Consider the following 22,682-nt stretch of genomic DNA (forward strand, 5'->3'; position numbering starts at 1 on the left):
ACTAAATAACCCACTCACCGCAGACCCGCACCCTCACTCATTCACTCACCCACACTCTCGTTAAATCACCCACCCACACGCCCCATAACCCTCACAAGGGATCCCTCGCATAGCCTACGCAGGCTATTGGGGCAAGTGCTGTTGAGGGCGGCACGACGCACGAGAGGGTGGTGTGGCCGAAAAAACCGCCCCTTCCCGGCCGCTTTTGTCTTCCCAGTGCTGATCTAAGCACACCGCAAAACAAAAGACAAAGACCCGCGGTGTAGCCTTCAACGCTATGTTGGGGCAAGAGTTGTTAGCGAGCCCCTATAAAGGCGGTGTTCGGCACACGACGGAGTGGGTGGCCAACACCACGCCCGGTCGCCTTTGTATTCCCAGTACTCATGTTTTTACACACCGCACAAGGTACTCATTTAAGGCTGAGTCGACCCCAAGGACGCCCCACAGGACAGTGATCGCCAATCTTATTGGTTGTGAGCAGGAATCTAACTCGGCATCTTAGCTGAGTCCGTATAGCGCAACCACCGCTTCCCACACCCCCGTTCTCCACGGCGCTTGTGCCAGGATCGGTGCACCTTGAGGCCACCGCAACAAAGACAAATATCCCCTGGATAGCCTTAAGAGACTGTTGGGGCAAGTGCTGTCAGTGAGCACCTATGAAGGCCAGCACGGCACTCGAAGGGGTGAGTGGCCAGCACCACACCCGACCGCCTTTGTCTCCCCAGTGGCGATGTTTACACTCTGCACCAAGTACTCATTTGAGGTTGAGTCGACCTAGGGGAGGCCCAGGACCTGTTCAGATAATCATCACTGGTGTTGGTGGCCGTGAGTGGGAATCGAAACCGGGTGGCCAGGTTCGTAGCGCAGCGCGCTCACCGTTGCACTACCGCCCCCAACACAACAAGAACAACCCCCATTCGCCACTAAGTGGCGGTGACGTCACCACGACGCTTGTGCCAGGCTATGTGCACCTTGAGGCCACGTGAAATGTCGAACGCCCACTGGCAGGAGGTCACGGGGCAGACCCAGGTGCCCACGGGTCGACTGACTGAGATGAGTGGCCGATGCACCACCTGTGCCCCCTACTGTGCCAACTTGCTGTGCTTTAGGCACCCGGCACTCCGCTCGTTGTTGTGAGCGTCGCTCCTCTGCCCTCAGTTGTTGTTGGAGGGCGACTGCCTCCAACTGCCCAGTAGCGTCCTTAACGAGCCTCCTCCACAGAGGCCGATCTTGACACCGCTGGTACCAGTCATCGGAAAGTCCACTCAGCTCCACGTCCTCCTGTACCACATCACTCCATCGCTTATCTAGCCCGTGCTGCGCCTGTTTAGCCGCATCGATCCGGCCGAACAAAAGCTGTTTGGGCATGCGGTGGATGGGCATGCGGGCTAAATGACCCAGCCAACGCAGCCTTGCATGCCGGAGGAGCTCACCAATGGGACTTTGTCCAGATCTTTCGACTTCGGTTTAACAGCAGAGGTCTCACTCCGAATCAGTCGAGCGGCATTATCTTTTCATCGGTTGCGTAATGCTGTGTGGAAGCTACCTGGTCTGTCGCTCCGCACGAAGCTTCGGGTCTTCTCGGCCACAGTCATTCCCTCCCTTCTCTACGCTTGCGAAACGTGGACCCACCCCTAATAGAACATCGTCCCCAACACACGCACAGACAGATAGGCTTACTCTTTGGTTCTTTCAGTAAAGTCACGTAGGTATAAAATAGAATACACACAGGCATGTGGAAAGGATCCATACCCTTAAGTTATTTCGGTAAAGTCACGTAGGTATAAAATAAAATACACACAGGCATGTGGAGAGGAATTGGTCAAATTAAGGGGGGTGGGGGGGATTGGGGTGGGTTGGAGGTGAGGGGGGGTGAGGGGGGGGCTAGCCTGCTGATGACCCCGCCCCCTACGGAGCCCTGACAACGCGATTGGCCAGTCACCGCGGAGGGGCGTGGCTTACAGGCAGCGTTGCTTAACAGCTGATGGCGATGTTTGGAGGAGGAGGAGCAGGAGGTGGGTTGTGGTGGTTGTGGTGGTGTCTGAAGAGTTGGACCAGTCCAGTTTGCGCACCACCGCAACCGACGCTGGCTTCACGCGCGTGATCGTTTTACCGCCCCTGTTGGAGGAATCGGTAGGGGGGGTGGGGGATTGCAGGGGTTTCTCCTGTGTCTGAGTGCACGTGCATGCGTGCGTCTGCGTGTGTCACACTGCGTGGACTACTATTACTGCTGTTAGGGTGAAGAGAGACAGAGGGTGTTGTTACGTCCGTCTGCGACACGTGTAAGTGATCAGTATTGCTGCTGCTGCTTCTGTTGTGACGCGGCGTGTGGCGTGTAACATTCGCAGCGCGATTGATTAAACAGCGGAATATTAAACTGACTAACAGAAGGACGGAACAGACGGGTCGAAAGACTGACATACATGCAGACGGACAGGCAGACAGACAATCGGAAAGGAAGACGACAGCCCGAAGACACATACAGGCAGACGGGAGGAATAAATTAAAAACTAACGGAGGTACGGACCGACTTGGCGAACGTACGGGGCCGTGTACACATGACGGACCAGAAGCCCATCGCCATCTCATCCGCTTGCTCCAGTGTGGACGACGGTTCGAGCTTGGACCTTACTGTGAAGGTAGGAGACAGTGATCTTGCGAGACTTCACAGTCACGCACACGCGTCTGTGTACGCTACGTGTCTGTGTGTAGGAAGATAAAGGCAATCGGTCGTGGTGTGAGCCGCACCGCCACCTCTGACGCCTTTTCAGGCCTTCAGAGGTGTTCACTGACAGCGCTTGTCGCAATAGCGTACGAAGGCTATACGGGGGTTATTTTTCTTTGTATAATGCGTACGTATGTGTGCCGTTTTACGTGTGTATACTCTGGGTATGTGTTCCACGCCGTGTGTGTGCGACGACTACGTGTGTATGCGTACTATGTGTGTGTATGTACACTTTTGGGAGCGGTGGCGCAGTGGTGAGGGCGCCACGCTACGAACCCATAGACCCGAGTTGCGATCCATGCGCTCTCCGGCCTTCACAGATGCTCGCTAACACCACTTGCCACGAAAGTCTGGTAAGGCTAATTCTTTGTGTGTGTCTTTGTTTGTGTGTCTTTGTGTGTCTTTGTGTGTGTGTCTTTGTGTGTGTGTGTTGTAGCGTTGAGCGCACTGCGGTACAACACCTGGCAACCCAAGTTCGATTCCCGCTCACGGCCAACATCAATCACGAATATCTGAACTGTTCCTCGGCGTCCCCTTGGTCGACTCAGCCTCAAATGAGTACCTGGTGCGATGGGTAAATATCAGCACTGGGGAGACAAAGGTGGTCGGGTGTGGTGCGAGTCACCACCATCCGCTTTGTGAGCCGTGCTACTCGCTCACAGCACCTTGCCCCAACAGTCTGTTAAAACCTAAACGGTGGTGAATCTTTGAATTTCCGTGTGTTTGTGCGTCTGTTTGTGCATGTCAAATATTGTGTTTTAATGTGTGTATTAGCATTCTTCACGTACGTATGTCTGCGTTTAACCTATGTACGTGGGTGTGTACATATTATGTGTGTACGTGAGGGTAAGTGGCGAACGACGGCTGCGTATTTGTATGTTTGTGTAATAGGTGTTTGCGAACAACACTTGCCCCAAAAAAGTCTTTACGTGATGTCAGACTTTAATCCGTAGAAGGCGACTTGTTATTTACTCGATAACACTTGCGTTGCCTTAAAAGTAAAACATAAAATCGGCGACGTTTCAGACAACGGACCTTCTTCATATGACGTGAATTGAGAGATCGGTGGATGAGAATAGTTGGAGTCCGAATGTTAGAACCGTTATTTATCAATGTGTGCGTGGTGGTGCAGTGGTTAGCGCATTGCGCTAGGAACCCAGCCACCACGAGTTTGATTGCCATTCAATATTAGCACACATCTACACGTGTGTGTGTGTACGTGCGTGTCATCCGATAGCGGATAGCATCAGTGACGAATATAAGAAGCGGTCCCGAGCCCCTTATAGATTGGCTGTGCGTTAGATGACTACAGTATACCTGTACCTTGTAAACATCAGCATTTGGGGAGACAAAGGTGGCCTGACCACACCACCTCCTCGTGTGCCGACATCGGGCTTCATACGTTTTGGGGATTTTCTTTGTCCCGTCGTTATGTTTGTATGTAAATTATTTATGTGAATGTGTGTGTGCTAAATAAATATATCAGAATTTTTATCTGCCATGGAGGAATCCGATGAGCTATGAAGCTCTTTTTCAAAGATGCCCGGTAGGGGCGGGTCAACAAGTCGCAACAACAACAACAACAAACATTACAAAGGACAGCAGCGCAAGGTGGAGAGAAGGAAAGTCCTTGACAAGGTGTGTGTGTGTGTGTTGCTTTGAATCTGCGTGTATGCGTAGGCCATGTGTCTGTGTCTATTCATATCTGTATGTGTGTACTGCTATGCATATGTCTACGAGGCGAGGTATCTGGTGTGTATTTGTAGGTATTATCCGTAAACAAAAATGTTAAACACAGTTGCTGAGCACAGACGCAAAGACCCGAAACGTCTCGCGGCCAGGAACAATCAGCACTATCAAAATTGTAACGGATGAGCGTAACGCGTTTTGTTCAACCGAGAAATGTGATATGTGAAGGGAGTCCATGGGATGTTGTGCGTTTATGTTTCTATGCACATCTGTTTGCACAGTCACATAGTCACTTTAAGATGTTTTCTTGTTCGTGTTTTTGTTTCTTTGTTTGTTGTGGTTGCACCCGATTCAAGAGCCGAATGGCTCACAGGGCTATACCAACATAAATAAACTGAAACTGGGGAGTGGTAGTGTAGCAGTTAGCGCGCTGCGCTACGATCCCCGGCGACCCGATTATTTGAACCGGTTCTGGGCCTCTCCATGGTCGACTCAGCCTCAAATGAGTGCCTGGTGTGGTGTGTAAATATCGTTCACAGCACTTGCCCCTACAATCTGTTATGTCCACTCGGGATATCTTTGTATATTCATACGTATCCGAGTATATGTGTGAATGTGTATGTATATGTGTGTATTTGAATGTCTTTGCTTTTTAATGTATGTTTGTATGTCGATGTGTGTCACAGTGGTGAGCGCATCGCGCTACAAACCAGGCGACCTGGTCACAATTCCCGACTACGGCTAACATCAGTAGCGAGTGATAATCATAGACTTCCCCTAGGTCGACTCAGCCTTAAGCGAGTACCCGGCGTAGTGTTTGCACATCAGCACCAGGGAGATAAAGGCGGCCGGGCACTCGTGTGCCGATCCGGCCTTAATATATTCTCGCTAAAAGCACTTGCCCCTACAGCCTGTTGAGCCTCCACGGGTTATCTTTATCTCTGTGAGTGTACGTCTGTATTTATGTTTAAGTGTTCTCCATCCGTGTGTGCGTCTACACGTGTATGTATAAGTGTAATATGTGTGTGTGTGTGTATGTGGATCGGCGTCACGTATAAACGGATCTATTATCACTCACTCAGTGGACCAAGTAATTCGCCTCTCGTAGAGTGTAACGCCAAAGCCGATAGAAAGCCGGGCAAAATCGCTTGACTCGCCTGTTACAGGTGACAGACACTCAACCCTGACTGCTGCTTGCTGTCTCCTGTGTAGAGATTGTAACGCGATGCTGCGTGGACAGTGAACGTCTCTCAAATTCTGTTTGCGAAATATTTTTTTGGCGAATTCCGAAAAGTTCGGGGAAAAAAATGGTTTTCGGAACTGTCTTTAAGCATAAACGCTGCTATCTAAATCATTAGAATTTGCATTCCTCGATAGCTTTCATAATAATGTGTATATAATAATGCATATCTGTGGTGTGCATGATGTGTTTGTGTTATGTGCGCGTGTATTATGTGTGCCTCGTTCGGACCAGCATGGTGAAGTATGCTCCAATAACCGTCATCCAGCAGTGGGTTCACGAAAAGAGCCGTACATGTACACGTATATTGTGAGTTTTTACATCTGTTTTCTTTTGTATCCGTGTGTATATGTTCGTATGTACGTGCGTGTGTGTACTGGCCACCCACCCCTTCGTGTGTGCCGTGCCGGCCTTCAAAGGTGTTCGCCAACAGCACGTGTCGCCCGAACAGTCTGTGCCAGGCAGTACGGTGGAGATCTTTGTTGTGTGTCAGAGAATTGCGCGGTACGAACCCCGGCGACCCGAGTTTGATTCCCACTCACGGCCACCAACACCCAGTGACGATTATTGAATCGCTCCTGGGCCTCCCCTAAGTCGACTCAGATTCAAATGAGTACCTGGTGCGATGGGTAAACATTGCCACTGGGAAGACAAAGGCGGCCGGGCGTGATACTGGCCACCCACCTTATCGTGTGTTGCGCCAGCCTTCATAGGTGTTCGCTAACAGCACTTGCCCCAAAAGTGTGTCACGGCTAGACGGGGGATCTCTGTCTTTGTCAGCGCGGTGCGCTTCGAGCCCGGCGTACGACGGCTAACATCGGTGGCGAGTAATTTACCTCTGTAGCGGACCTGCGCGTGCCCTACGTTGTTTCAGCCTTAAAGGGCGCACCTACCTGTACATGATGTATATAATACACTACGTGCGCGCGGCCAAAACGTACGCATCTTTATATTTATTTTTCAACGTAAAAAAAAATATTTGTAAACGTTTATTTGTGCGTTTAATTAAACGCCGGTAAGTTTATTCGCATGCACGTGCTTTAATAACAACAACAGCAACAATAGTGTATAATACAATAGTAGTTATTCAGCAGCGGCCCTGTTCAATCCACTGCTGGATGAAGCCAGCCCTACTCCCAAAGCCACTCCGCAGGTGTAACGAGCCACCCCGGGGCCCGAGCTGATCTCTATCGCTCCATCTCCCCGGTGGACGTGCCTCGCTATCACGGACGCCTTTCAATCCTTGGCTGCCGTTCCATCGGCCCCCTCCTCGCCGTCACCGCGTCTGTCGCCCGCTGTGCGACACTCGGATGTTTCCCTAACATTCTAAGACGATTATGAAATAGTCTAGCGTAAACACAAAAGTATAACCGTGTACGAGTATCGTGTTAAACTTGCTAAACTGAAGATGCATCGTGTTTTAGCTAACGTGCATAGTCTGTCGTACGTTGGTTTATTTACGCGATGATAACCTGCATCATTCTCCGAGTGAACTTCGACAAACGCCAATGCCGAGTCGTTTGTATGCGCTGCATGTTGAACTTCTTTCGCACCGTACGTAGCCAACCGTGCTAATAAAACGTACCGGAGGAAGGACAACAATGTGTGTAGCAATATATCAATCTTGATTTGAAGCTTTCGTGATTGCAGGAATCCATACTCTTTGGTTCTTTCATTAAAGTCACGTAGGTAGAAAAATAAAATTAAACAAAAAATAATACATCACATATATTATTTTTAACATTTTATTTTAAATATAAAAAAATAATATATGTGATATATTATTTTGTGATATATTATTTTTGTTTTAATTTAATTTTTCTACCTACGTGACTTTACCGAAAGAACCAAAGAGTACAATATAGCAATGTGTATGCATTTACATTTTACAAATATTATATACAGTATATATCAATTATTACAAGTACAATTATGATCACATTCAATGAAAGTTTAATTTATATAGCGTATAAATGTGTCAAACAGCACGCGTATTTAACTTGCCGAGAGAACGAGGTATAGGCACGGTTGTGTCTTAGTTTGATGGCCCTCTCCCGCACCTCCGATTAGTACGGTTGGCTACGTACGGTGCGAAAGAAATTCAACAGTATCGCTACGTCGCTTGTTTACCCAGCAGCAGAGCCTCGTGACTGTCTTTCAGGAGGGTCCTGCCATGTTTTCGTAGTAGAGGAGGGGGGGGGGGGGGCAATTGTTGCTGCTGCTCTGTAGATTCCAATTTAGTTTTTTCTTCAAATTTAAACATGACGCCGGCCCACGATGGCTTACTCCTCCCGGGAATCTTTAACGTCCATTCACTGTGAGTGAAGCAGACGGCGCGTAGCTAATTTTTTTTTACCGAATAACACATCAGCAGTATTAAATATCTACATTAAATTTATTATATATCTATTTAAAAATGTATATATATTTGTTTTTACCAGGTAAGGCCCACTGAGCTACGCAGCACTTTTTCAGAAACGACCTGGCCATCACAAATAATCGCTCAGCGTCGTGGCTTATCACCGTGTGGAAATTTATAGTGGCTGCCAGATACTCTAAACGCGTGATGTTGATTCTAAATGTGGAGGGAAAAACCGGAGGACGCGGAGCGAACTCACGACATCCTGTATACCCGGTGAGGTAGTTAACAGCTCAGGCCGGCCACCGCAAATCGAACCGCGAACCTCTGCAACGAGTGGCGGGCACTCCGCTAACCCCTATCCGCGACGCCACCATCACCACATCACCCGGTCATGTATTTATATCCTCTGCTGACGAGATACATGTTGTCGAAACAGGTCCAGAGTTTTGCAAGTCTTGAATAAATGGTGCTGAAATTGTGTTCTCCCGAAAGGCCGTGCGACTATATATTGTGTAGAGAGACGGTTATGTGGAGACACTATTATTATTATGTACTTTGTTATATATATATTCCCCACAACGACGCCAATTATGATTTTGAGTCATACATTAATATGAAGACCCACAAGCTTTCTATAGACACACCCATAGACTTCGCATACAGTGCAATGTGAATTCGACAGACACTACATGGGACCGCATCTCAAGCCACTGCATGGACACAGTGGAGGTGTTTGTAGAGAGGGCAAGAGAGAGGCAGTCGGTCATCGGCAGAGAAGCAGAGCCTGACTTTAATAAAAGCAGGAGTCTCTATTTGTGTCTGTGGGTCTCTATGCGAGTTACTGGTCTTTATGTGAGTCTGTGGGTCTCTGTGCGAGTTACTGGTCTTTATGTGAGTCTATGGGTCTCTATGCGAGTTACTGGTCTTTATGTGAGTCTATGGGTCTCTGCAATCGGCGACGTTACGGGCAATGGCCCTTCGCAGCACATAGATGACACAGGGAGGTAATTAGTAATGTCATGTAGCGTTCACGACCCATTGAAAAATGCCTATTATATATTTACTTGAAGGCAGTGTTATTGACGAATGTGTTTAGTATTTGTCATTGTGTACATGCCCTGCATCGCACGCATGCATTATTACATTGTATCGTGTTCTTCTGTTTATAAGACGCCCCGGATTATAAGACGCACCCCCACACTCGTGCCCGGTGTCAATTCAGTCACGCACACAGACACCTACCGTATTATAAGACGCACCCTCCCAAACACTTAGGGTCGACAACGCACGGGGAAAGTGCGTCTTATAATCCGGAGAATAGGTCTATGTCCATTTAACGTTTTTTCAAATCGAGTTACATTTATGCTGAATATGAATTGTTTTAATGACAAAGATGGCCCGAGCAGCCTTAACGGACTGTTGGGGCAAGTGCTGTTAAAGCGAGTAGCAGCTGTGAAGGCCGAGAGTGTTACACGCTCAGAGACTCGAACAATAGGCAATCGCTATTACACGAATTTCACGAATGATGATGGGATTACACTGCAGTGTACGGATTATATACTACCACTTGTGAGTGTCGATATTAGATATTACAATTCCTCTTTATTTGGGTGTCAGAGTAAATGTTGTCTCCGTGTGTGTGTATCGCACCCGGCGACCCGAGTTCGATTTCCGGTTCACGGTCAACAACAACAGTAACGATTATCAGAACCAGTCATGGGTCTCCTCTAGGTCGACTCGGCCTCAAATGAGTACCTGGTACGGTGTGGAAACGTCGCCACTCGGGAGACAAAGCCGACCAGGCGTGGTGCTGGCCACCCACCCCCACGTGCCATTCCGGCCTTCATAGGTGTTGCTCGCGAACAGCACTTGCCCCAACAGTCTATTAAGGTTATACGGGGGATCGTTGTATGTATACGTGTCTGTATGTATGTGTATGTATGAGTATATAATGTATATGTTTGTGAAAGTATAAATGGGTGTATTCGGTGTTTGTGTAAAATAATGTATTGATCGGAATATTGGTATATGTTGCTATTGGTACGTGTCTGTAAACAGTATGTGTTGTGTCTGTATGTATACGTAAATAATATACGTGTTTGAATGGTTGTATGTACGTGTGTCTTGATGTGTGTATGTGTATATACTTTGTAATTGTACTGTGCACGTCTCTGTATTTGCCTGTTAACGTGTATATGTGTGTATACTTACCTGTGTGTGTTCGCTACCAGCACTTGCTCCAAAAGTCCGTTAGGTTACACAGGAGATATTTGTCTGAACCGGTGCTGGGCCTCCCCTAAGTCAATTCAGCCTGAAATGAGCAACTGGTGCGATGTGTAAACATCAGCACTGGGAAGACAAAGGCGGCCGAGCGTGTAGTTCTGACCACACCACTCTCGACTACGCCGTCTCAGCATTGGTAAGTCGTAGCTAACAGCACTTGCCTGAACAGTCCTCTGTAGACTATACTGGAGATGTTTGTCTGTGTGTATGTTGTACGTATAATTACGTATATGTGGTTTTATGTATCTCTATATGCGTCACTACGTATCTATTGTAAATCGCATATACATTAAATGTATATAAGGAACTGTTTGTATGTATATTATAGAAAATAATCGCATAGTAATTGTAATTATGTTCTGGCTTTCACAGGTGTGATCGCACTCACAGCACGAACACCGATACGACTCCCAGCGGGAATCTCTCCTGGCTGTTCACTGTCTTTATCGTCACACTCCGCGCATGGCCAATTACTTGCTTGACTGAGAGACGGGAGTCTGTGTGTGCGCGTCTTGGGGAAGTGTTCACAGCCAACATGAGAGCACACGAAGGGACTAAATATGGTCATTTAATTTCTCGATAAGGCCGCAGGGTTGTTATTGACGAATGTGCCGAGTGAGTTTGTGTGTTTGTCGTTAATTGTGCGCCACTGACAGCAGTATAATCAACGCCGTGAAGCTGAGATCAGCAAATTGTCGAACTTTACTCCACCCGTTCCCTATGATTGAAACCAATACACAAATTCATGGTCGTAATCTTCGTATATATTTAACACACACATATACAGTACACTCTATTTATGATATATCATATTTTATTATATTTGATTATATATGTTGTTATATTGAAGCATGTTTTTGGATTTCTTTTCAAACCAATTTTATTACAAGCGTTGGAGTTGGCCAAGCATTGGGCCACGTGTGACCTTTTTATTTATTGGTCAGGGGTCGCACGCGACTCATTTGAGGACTACAGAGTTATAAAAGAATGCCTCTTCTTGTTCTTCTCGTTGCCGACCCTTTGGTCTATTCCTTTCCAGAATTGATATGATTATGGATTAGACGTCAATCATTCAGTCAAGAGCGTCCGTATGTAACATATATCTGTGTAAACTATCACAGCGATGATGATGCACGGACATGACAATCCATTGCTGGAAGAATATCTCTCCATGCACGCGGTGCCGACCATGGGGATGCTTTGACCATACTTTACCACACTGATGCTAGCCGCCACTGAGGTTAGTCGTGCTCGGGTGTCCGTGGACGTTGAACCCGGAGCTCCTGGTTCGTAGCGCATTGCGCAAACTACTTGCGCCACCGTTCGCTCCATATGTGTACTTGTGTGTGTATACAGGATGTGTACATGTGTACATTTGTATGTCATGAGCGGTGGTGCAATGGTTAGCGCGACGCATGTTCGATTCCTGCTCACGATCAATAACAGTGGCAAATATTTAACCGGTCCTGGGTCTCCCCTAGGTCGACTCAACCTCAAATAAGTACCTGGTGCGTTGTGCAAACATCGCCACTAGGGAGACAAAGGCGGTCGGGCGTGGTTCTGGTCACTCACCCGCGAACAGCACTTGACCCAAATCTTTGTCATGTTGCGAGGGGGAGCGGTGGCGGCTTGCTTAGCGCGCGGACTGTGCTACGAATCCCAATGCGCTGAGTTCAATTATTGGCCACGGCTAACATCAGTGGCGAGTGATATCTGTGTCGGCCCTGAGCACCCCCCCCCCACCCGCTCAACTTCAAACGGACGTAAAACCAGAGTGGTGAAGTATGGTCAAACACCTCCTGTGACCGACGCGCCGTGGTTTTTGACAAAGAGGTGTAGAGTGCCACGTTTTATCTTCAAGTGTCTTTGTTTTCAAACAATACGCATACTCGCGTGACCCAAATACACAAGTAATACGTACACGTATAAGCACTAACCCCCCACCCTCCCCGGTAAACACGTCACAATGGGGAAAGGTTTGGCTCGACGTTGGCATGAAGATGACGATGTTGATGATTCGCGTGTGAATGAATTGAGTGTCTTGCTTCACAGAGGCGCGTGTGTGTAATTGCCGCGAGCTCTTTGCGCGTGTGTTTACACCACTCAGCCACTCGACGTATAGTGAGTGGTGTGTAATCAATATACACCGACCACAATTACAGACGGCGCGATAACTTCATAAAGGGATGGGGAACGCAATAGAGTCAGCACCTTCGTCAATATCACGTGTGTAGCCTCTAAAGGAAAAAAACAACTACACGAACATCCCGATTTACGGCTCCTCCTTTTAACGTCGTTTCGCAAATACGTCGTCACTTTATTATGAACACCACTGCCTGATTTGCGTTGCCCTCAACCCCACGCTTACGTCGCTGGCAGTATCGTCGTCCGTCGTTTCTCGTTATCCGTCGCCTCTCTCAACCTTCGCCTCCAACACCGTACCCTGTGCATCGCTTTGATTTACGTCTTCTCGATTTACGTCGTCGTCGCTACTCTCAGGAACGCACTCCCTCGACGTAAAGTGGGGAATTATTGTACTCGTATATAATAGGAGACGTTTCGGGCAATTAACCTTTTTCTCAGCACCTTGGGCGGTAGAGTGTCTATGAAGATGGGACATTGCCTGTCCACAGTATTATTGTTATTGACGAATGTGTTGAGTTTGTTGTTGATGTGAACTGTGCTTGTGCACCACTGCCAACGCAGCAGCAGCAGCATCAGTAGTCTACTGGTAAAGGATCTTCAATGCCTCTGTTAACACGTGCGCCAGTGTTAGACGAACAAAGACAAAGATCCCCCATGTACCCTTAAACAGACCGTTGGGGCAAGTGCTGTTAGCGAGCGCCTATAAAGGCCGAAACGGTACGTGAGGAGGTGGGTGGCTGGCACCACGCCCGGCCGCCTTTGTCTCCCTAAGTGGCGATGATTACACACCGTAGCAAGTACTACTTTTACGCTGAGTCGACCTAGGGGAGGCCCAAGACCGCTTCAGAATAATCGTCACTGGTGTTGGCCGTGAGTGGGAAATCGAACTCAGTGTGGCTGTGGTGGGCTTCATCCAGCAGTGGAGAGAGAGCATGGCTGTACGCATTGCGTACGGTGCGAAAGAAGTTCAACATACTCTATGGTTCTTTCAGCAATCTTTGGAAGAACGTAATTAACCAGGTAGGGTGATGAAGGCCGCTTGTGTTGTGGCCGAAACGTCGTGATTTTTGTTGTTTTATTTTTTACCTACGTGACTTTATCGAATAGAACCAAAGAGTATGGATCCTTGCAGTCACGAAAGCTTTAAATCTAGAAAGGTAGGGTGTTGACTGTTATGTTATCCGACTCTCTGTGTTGTATTGCATTATATTTCTAAGTTTGTTTTCTCATTCATTCTTACCTGATGACGGTTGCTTGTGTTCCAATCGAAACGTCGTATTCTATTATTATTTAATTTATTTTCCTTCTACGTGACTTTACTGAAAGAATCATAGAGTAATTCCTGCAGTCACGAAAGCTTCAAATCAAGTTCAACATACATACACACTTACCCCGGGAAAGCCCAACATTTGTAGAGAGAATAAATAGGCAGTTCCTTTAACATTAAACTAATTATTTTAGTGAATTCCTTTAGCGAGCGTTTTTGGCTTCTTGTGGGAGAAAGCCGGAGAAACCGAGAGGAAAACCCACAGGGTAATACGAGGGGGGTAGCACACGCCATATAAATGTGGAATTTCCAACACTGGCTCAGGGGTTGCTAACAGAGACGAGTGACGCCTCCCGTGGATTTCCAACGGGGGAGAGACGCTTATGAGGTGCCCAGCATGCATAAGGCAGTGTGGAGCTTTGAATGTCGATTATCCCCTCGTGTGCGTGGGGGGGGGGGGGTCCCTCCTGCCACTCGCGGACTAACTTCGCATGCGAGGGGTTCAGGCCCAGACATCCAAATGTAACGGGACCTTCTTGCGCAAGTAGAGCGCACAAATGTTGTCACCACATCTACGCCTCTATATAAGGAACGAAACAGGTGGACTTCTCCACAAATCTGGCTGTCGCCTGATGAAGCTAGTTGTAATTGCTGGTGAAACGTCGTACTCAGATTGTAAATGTTGTGGCTTGGCTCTCCAACACACCGGTGTGCTGTACTAGTGACGAATTGGCCACGTTCTGTTTACGTGACAACCCTTACTAATTGGCTGTGTCGGGTGGTGGCGGGTTTAACGACACATTAATATATTTACGCGATCTAACCCCAAAAATCTCTATTATGGATAAATAAAGGGAGTTATTATTCATTTCATACGTAATTTCCGTCGAGCAGCAAACGTAACAATGTTACTGTGTAACCAAAGACGAATATTGTTTTGTGTCCTTGGCATTAATATGTATGAGAGATGCGTGTAATGTGTCTAAAGTGGGGGGCGGTGGTGCAGTGGTTAGCGCACTGCGCTATGAACCCGATTCCCAGCCACGCCTAACCATCAGTATGCGAGTGAAAATGCCTGAACCGATCCCGAGCACTGCCCCCACCCCGTTTTCACCAACCTGCACTGACCAGCGTGGTGAAGTATGGTCAAACAACCTCCCAATGATCGGCACGGCGTCGGTAATCCTTCATCTATGAGTGGATTGACAAAGGGCTGTAAATCCGTGTTGTTATTTGTGAGCGGTATTAAGTAGATAGGAAATCTCAATGGACTCTCTCGCCTGGTTAAATACAGTCCATCAATCCATCTGTCAGTATCAACTCTGCACGCTGTGTAGATTACAGGCAGAGCATATTTTAATAAATCTACAGTTAGTATATTTAGATTTTTAAACATCACGGTTGCTAAGCCACAGAGCCCAAAGGTCAAAAACGCCCAGCGGTCCGTAACAAACAGCACTGTTAAAGTTGTCGTAACTACTGTAAATGACACAACATACGTTTGTTGAATTGAGAAAGGTTCACGAACTTGGGAAGAGAGACGGATATGTGTGGGGGAACTCCAAAGTGGAGCAGTGCGAGCCAGAGAGGTGACCTTCAGTGTGGTGAGTGGATGGGTGTGTGGATAAGTGAGTCCGTGGGTGAGTGGATGAGTGTGCTGTTGTGACCTGCAGAACGGTTAGTGATTGAGTGGGTGCAGTGAGTGAGTGGGTGAGTCGGGGAGCGAGTGGGTGAGTTGTGACCTGCAGTGCGGTGAGTGAGTGGGTGAGCGAGTGGGTGAGTTGTGACCTGCAGTGCGGTTAGTGAGTGACAGTGTGGATACAGTAATAAAATGAGTGAGTGAGCGAGCGAGAGAGGGAATGCGTTGCAGTGTGGCGATGGTGGTGATGGTCTTGGTGCTAGGTTCCACACGATGTGGACGAGACTACGTCTGGTAGACCCGAGTCCTCAACAAGGGAGGAGGAATCAACGAGCAAAGTTCACGGGGAAGAGTTACGATGATCATCGTATGCACGAATTGACGTGAACATTTGTCAATGTAATTTGTGATAGTAAAAAATAGAGGCGCAGGCCCTGCAATTGCTGGCTCGCGCAACCACTGCCAGACGGGGCCTCCACGACAGGGGGCTCTAAGAGATCATGTGTAGAGGGTATTTGGCCTTCTCTTCCACGCTGGCCAGGCGATTTTGGAAGATGTGGGCATACCCAGACTTTACTCCACCATGCGCGACCTGCTGCTGAGCGACTGATTTGTGGTGTATCCAGAAGTGGGAGGGGGGTTAAAAAAGCTGCTGCGTCGAGGAATCGAATTAAACCGGTGACCTGCATAGTGAAACGCCCGTGTGTTGACCATTAACACAACGCTACCATCCCGTACATGTATAGTACGTATCCGTATACTTAAAGAAAATCGTACTCTTAAACGGTATGGGACTTTGCCCGCTTCCTATCGGCTTGAGCGTCACACTCCGCGGGAGGCGAATTACTCGGTTAACTGATGACGTTTCTCGCGTGTTGCTGAGCGCCTCATGGCTCAACTTAGAGCAGCAATGCATTTGCCCCAAAGGGCCGTTGACCGAAACGTCGCCTGTAATATATATTGGATACGTGTTGCTTTCTTTTAAGGCCGCAGTGTTATTGACAGAGGGCCTAAAGTTCCCCATTGTAAATGTTGCGCGACCCAAATTGGGAAGAAATTTTTGTTTTCAGATTTTTCTGCGACGGAGAATCCTTGACTATGTTTGTGACAAAGTCCATCTTTTTATCCCTCCTAGAACATGATAAAATGTGCACCTTTTCGTGTACAAGAGACATAAGTGTGTCTATGTACATGTATGGTATCGTGTTTGTAGATCTGTTTATACGTGTGAATTCGTTTTTTGTACGTGCGTATAAGTGTGTGTGTGTATGCACGGGGGCATGTGTGTGTGCATATCTTTGTATGTGTGTGGGGACCGGTATCGCAGCGGTTACTGCGTTGCGACCAGGGTTGCTCACGGTTAACACCGGTAACGATTATCTGAACTGGTCCTGGGCCTCCCCTAGGTTGACTCAGCCTCACATGAGTACCTGGTGCGGTGTGTAAAGACATCGCAACTGGGGAGACAAAGGCGATCGGGCGTGGTGCTGGCCACTCACCTCCTCGTGTACCGTCCCGACCTTCATAGGTGCTACTCGCTAACAGCACTTTCCCCAATAGTCTGTTAAGGCTATACGGCGGATCTTTGTCTATGGTTTTTGTTTGTGTGGGGAGCGGTGGCACAGTGGTGAGTGCGCTACGCTACAAACTCGGCGACGCGGGTTCGATTTCCGTTCATGGCCAACACCAGTGAAGATTATCTGAACCGGTCCTCTTACCCTAGGTTGACTCAGCCTCAAATGAGTATCTTTTGCGGTGTGTAAACATCGCAACTAGGGAGACAAAGGCGTGGTGTTGGCCGCTCACCCCCTCGTGTGCCGGCCTTCATAGGTGCTCGCTAACAGTACTTGCCCCAACAGTCCGTTAAGGCTATAGGGGGGATCTTTGTCTTTGTATGTGTGTGAGTCAGCGGTTGCGCAGTGGTTAGCACACTTCGCTAGGAACTCAGCGACTCGAGGTCCATTCCCTCGCTCATAGCCAACATCGGCGACAAATATCTAAACTGGTGCTGGGCGTCCCCTAGGAGTACCGAGTCCCTAAACATCAATAGTGGGGAGACAAAGGCGGTCGGGCGTAGTATTGGCCACCCACTCCTTAGTGTGCCGTGCCGGCCTTCATAGGTGCTACTCGCTAACAGCACTTGCCGCAACGGTCTGTTAAGGCTATACCGGAGATCTTTGTCTATTGTGTGATGTGGACAATGTGTAGGTACGTTTATATATACTGTACTGTATATAAGTATATGTGTCTGTACTATCTATGTATGTGGTGTGCGAGTCATATGGTGAGCATGAGCTATTTTAGTTATTTGTACAGATTCCTTGAATTGGAACGACTAAATTATCACAATAAACAACATCGATCGTGATCATCAGTGCATTCATTTATATCCACTCTGCAGTAAAAGTGTCTCTTAAATTATCTGCGCATTACCAAGAGCAACAAACGCCCTACTGCTTTCGCAGGATTATATCACGCATGTTTCCCCGTGTTATGTTAAATAACACAATAGATGGCGTGCGTATTACAATCCGGTGTGTGTGTGTGTGATCCTCATTGACACCGGGCACAGGTTACTTTCCGGAGCGTCTTATCATCCAGAGAATGCGGTAATACAGCTGTCGCCTTGCCGAGTTTTAAGTACCGGATTCCGCGTAGACAATTTTGTTAATATGTGGTTCAGGTATTTGTAAAATTATCAATATTTAATACGGTGATGATGGTCATCGTCACGAGCTATGGTCTATCCACTGGTGGATGACGGCCTCCCCATGCAGTCAGCGGCCCTACAAAGCCCATCGTCCATTTGGTTGACGTGCATTCAGATGATATCGTGAGCCCCATCAAAGATATAGCCTCTAGCAGACTATCGAGGGAAGTGCTGTTAGCGAGCACCCATGCAGGTTGGCACTGCACACGAGGTGGGTTATGTGACCACCACTACACCCAGCGGCCTTTGTCTCCCCAGTGCCGATGTTTACAATTGCCAATTTATTTAAGACTGAGTCGACCGAGCACAGAGACCTGGGTCCAGTTCTAACAAATATTGCTCGCCACGGATGTTAGCCGTGAACGAGAAGAAGACGATATAAAGGTGCAGCCGGAAGTGTAAGTGCATTCAAGGTGGTTGGGGGAGGATGGGACTGATGGTGGTGGTGATGCTAGTGGTGGTGATTATGAGGCTTAAGAACGGTAATTATAAGGTCGCGTGTCAACTTTACCACAACGACAGGATCTATCAGCAGGAAGGAAGTGATGGCCACACCAACTCCTCGTGGGTCGTGCTTGCTAATAGCAATTAGGGACAACATCATGCCGGGTCACCTTTGTCTCCCTCGTGGTGATGTTTACATACCGCACTCGGTACTCATTTGAGGCTGAGTCGACCTAGGGGGGAGGATCCAATGACCTATTTCGGATAATCATCACTGGCGTTGGTTGGCCGTGAGCAGGAATCGAACTCGGATAACAGTTGGTTTCGTAGCGCAGTACGCTAATCACTGCGCCACCGCTCTCCCCACACAACCACCACCACCGCCGCCGCCTGCCCGACCACAACTATCACTCTCCTCCATCTCTCTTGCGCGGGGCGATGGGCGAGGCGATGGAGGAGGAGGTGGAGGAGGAGGAGGCGGCGGCGGCAGCCATCCTGGCTGCCTCTGATCACTCGCTCAGATTAGAACCCGCGGGGCTTGGTGAACAGGACCTCGTGGCTGTGTAAACACGAGAGAACGAAACGCGGCCAAAAATAGTGAATAAGACACCCCGCGGTGGCCAGGTCGCTCCTGGGGGGGATGGGATGTTCATAATGGCTGTGTCGGAGACTGCCTGAGATCCTGGGTTCGGACCCCATGCAGTAGGTCTGTGTTCCTGGTGATGCTCGTTGTAATCACAAGCAAAAGGTTGTACTCGAATTGTAAATGTTGTGGGTTTACTCTCCCACGTAAAAAGGGGGAGACTAGTGACTAATTGGCATGTTTTCTTTACGCGATAAACCTTACTCATTGACTATGTCGGGTGGCGGCGGGTTTAACGACACATTTATATTTACGCGATCTAACCCTCCAAAAAACGACTATGGCTCATCGTATTGACTTCGTTAGAGGCACGTTGAGATGACACTGCCGAGATCCAATGTGGGATATATTTTGTCCAGTAATACCCTTGGTTAACGTTGGGGATGCGTTCCTGAAAGGTGCAATGACGAATATCGAACGACGTCGATCGAGGCGATCAGCAGGGTACGGTGGTGGAGGCGAAGGCTGAGAGGTGACGGAAAACGAGAAAGGATGGACGACGCTCTCAGCGACGTACGTGTGGGGTTGAGGCGACGCAAATCAGGCAGCGGTCTTAATAAAGTGATGACGTGTTTGCGAAACGACGTAAAAAGGGAGAGACGTAAATCGAGGTATTACTGTAGATACGCCCACAGGGGACAGCTGCCACCGCGGGTGCCCTAGCCTCGACCACATTGCAATCATTGCCCACAACTGCCAGGACAAAAATGCCCGCTCGCAGGCCACGTGCTTGACGCACCTTGTGTGACACAGAGGCAGCTGCCACTGGGGGTGCCCTTTTGGATGTGTAGAGATAAGGTGTTAAAGCATTCTCAGACGCCCCGGCGCATCGAAGGGCGCTTTATCAAAAACAAATTGGCATCGTTTTTATTTTCATTTCCTGGGTTCCAACCCTGCGTTCGGGTGTCTGGCTCTCTCGGCAGGTTCGTAATGGCTTTGTTAGAGATGGTTTTCGCTGAAGTTCTGGGTTTCTCTAGAGTTGCTACTTTTTCTTCCCTTGTAGACCAAACCCGGACACGTTTCTCCGTCAGCCTACAGGTCTTTAGAAACGGCAGTCTAGCGTCATAAATGTTCAGCACAACACCGCTACCAAATCTCGGTACAAATCAATTCCTGAAGCCCGAACACAGAGCGCCAATTCTTGGACCGTCCGGGTCAAACCCGGGTCAAACCCAGGTCAAACCTGCACAGGTGGAAACCGTCGTGTCTCTCGCCACCCCACCTTTAAAGGTGCGGTGGGTGGATGCAGCCTCTCCTTCTCTCTCAGTGGGTTCAATGAGATGATAAAGGTGAGCTCTTGGGTTCAAGCTCTGCGATTGGGTGTCTTTGTCTCTCTCTCAGGAGGTTCACCATGACAGACTGTTCGGGCAACTGCTGTTAGCGAGCACCTATGAAGGCCACCACAGCACACGAGGGGGTGGGTGGCCAGCACCACGTCTGGTCGCCTTTGTCTCGCCAGTGGCGATGTTTTACACACCTCACCAGGTTTGAAGCTGAGTCGACCTAGGGGAGGCCCAGGACCAGTTCAGATAATCATCACTGGTGTTAGTGGCCGTGAGTAGGAATCGAACCCGGATCGTAGTGCAGCGCACTAACCGCTGCACTACTGCCTCCCGCACTAATATCACCACGACCATCACCACAAGCAGCATCATCACTAACACCAACACCATCATTACAACATCTGCAAACGCCACCATATCCAAATATTACGAATTTATTATCACTACCACTATCGGCATTAAGGCGATCACCTACACTACCACCATCACCTCCACTGCAATAATCATTTATCACCACTACCACCACCTCCATCACCTACCTTCATCACCACTGCATCTACCATTATTGCCACCACAGCTACTACAAACTACCATCAACAAACCTGCCACCACTATCACCACCACTACCATTATCGCCACAATCGTCACCACCACCATCGTCACCATGCATCATTATCAACACCACCATCATCATCATCGCAACGACCAACATCGCCACTATCAATCACCACCTCCTCCACCACCACCACCACCTCACAACTTAGCCCGAGCCCCGGGCAGCTTGTAATAGCCCCTCTTAATCCCCTCTAATTGTCATATCGTGTCCGCGGGGGGAGGGGGGGGGAGAGGGTGTTGGGGGGGGCGAGTGGCTGCGATTGGATTTTTAATCCCACAATTGCCGACGGTTCAAGTCTAGGGGCCACTGAGCGGCCACTGCGACCCCCTAACAGCTCTGTCCCCCACCCCCCAGTTGTCGAGGTAAATGTAAATGCAAGCTGTCCAGCCGCTCACACAAGTGAGCTTCAGGTGATTTAGGGGGGTAGATTTGACCGCACGGGGCAATGTGCGCTCGGCTCGCTTCGTGGCCCTGCTAGGCAGCGTGGTGACGCCATCTCTACCTCAAGGGGTATCGCGGTGTTTGTAAAAGATACTTCTTGGGAAGTGTTTCGTTGACAATTTGTCCCAAACATGTACCCGGAATGCAATGTGTCGGGAACCTTCGTTGTTGTTATAATTTCACTTTGAATACCAATGGACGCGTGCGTATGTGTTTGATTTTCGAAGGGTTTACCTTGCTACTCATTATCCACGAAATGGGTTCTTCTTCATATGCCAAATTAAGAGTGTTAATCTGGAAACAGTCTTATATTTTCTTAATATATTTTTGCTATATATGTTATATATTATCGGGGCCCCATAGTATGTATGGTGTGTACAATGCGATCACCAACTATTATTTACTCCATCTCTGTGCTTTGTAGAAGCTCAATGCTTCACCTATTGTATGTAATATTTTCTTTACGGCCACAGTGTTATTGACGAGTAGGCAGTGTGCTCCCTTATTAAATAGGATGCCAACTCACCCCGGCAGGTGCAGTCACCTCTCCACGAATGGAAAATAAAATAATGAATCAAACGTGCCTGCGGGGCACAGCAAAAAAGAGTGGAACACATCGCGAGTCGGCGTGTCTCCATGCGAGTCGATGGGTGTGTGTGTGTGAGTCTATGGGTCTCTGTGTGAGTCTGTGTTTCCGTGTGAGTCTATGGGTCTTCGTGTGAGTATGGGTCTCCGTGTGAGCTCCTGTCTCATTGCGAGAATTCTCCAAGGACACGAGTGGCATAGACTGCAGACCCTTAGCTCTCCTCTGAAGCCAGCAATCAGCAGCTGGATATACAATGTAGACATCGATCAATACATGTTTGCTACTCAATTAATATCCGTACGAAGGAGAGTGACAAATGTCATCATCTCAAGTGGAAACACACCGCGAGCCTGCGTGTCTCTATGTGCGTCAATGGGTCTCTGTGCGAGTCGATGGGTCTTTGTGTGAGTCGATAGGTCTCCGTGTGAGTCTATGGGTTTCTGTGTGAGCCTATGAACATAGCAGCGTGGCGAGTTTGGAGTGAACGGTACGCAGGGATTTATGATTCACTTGATTGGTTTTCTCGGACACGCGGAAGGATGTGAATATTTGTTTGCTAGCATAGGGTAAAGCTACGAGCAGAAACACAATTATCACAAGGTAACGGTT

General features: G+C 48.5%; 1 protein-coding gene across 10 annotated transcripts in view; it reads left to right on the plus strand.

Moving 5' to 3' along the window:
* Positions 1-2,002: 2,002 nt before the first annotated feature.
* The window catches only part of LOC116952239 (uncharacterized), a 48,835-nt gene continuing 28,155 nt past the window's right edge, over positions 2,003-22,682 (plus strand). For 3 of the 10 annotated variants that reach the window (XM_076074134.1, XM_076074141.1, XM_076074137.1), the window contains exons 1-2: positions 2,140-2,639; positions 3,162-3,299. The gene's annotated coding sequence lies outside the window, so the exon portion shown is untranslated. The other 7 variants (XM_076074135.1, XM_032971419.2, XM_076074138.1 and 4 more) reach the window with 5 other exon arrangements.

This window comes from Petromyzon marinus, chromosome 46, assembly GCF_048934315.1.
Source record: "Petromyzon marinus isolate PM22_M1 ecotype Great Lakes invasive population chromosome 46, UKy_Petmar_22M1.pri1.0, whole genome shotgun sequence".
NCBI lineage: Eukaryota > Metazoa > Chordata > Hyperoartia > Petromyzontiformes > Petromyzontidae > Petromyzon > Petromyzon marinus.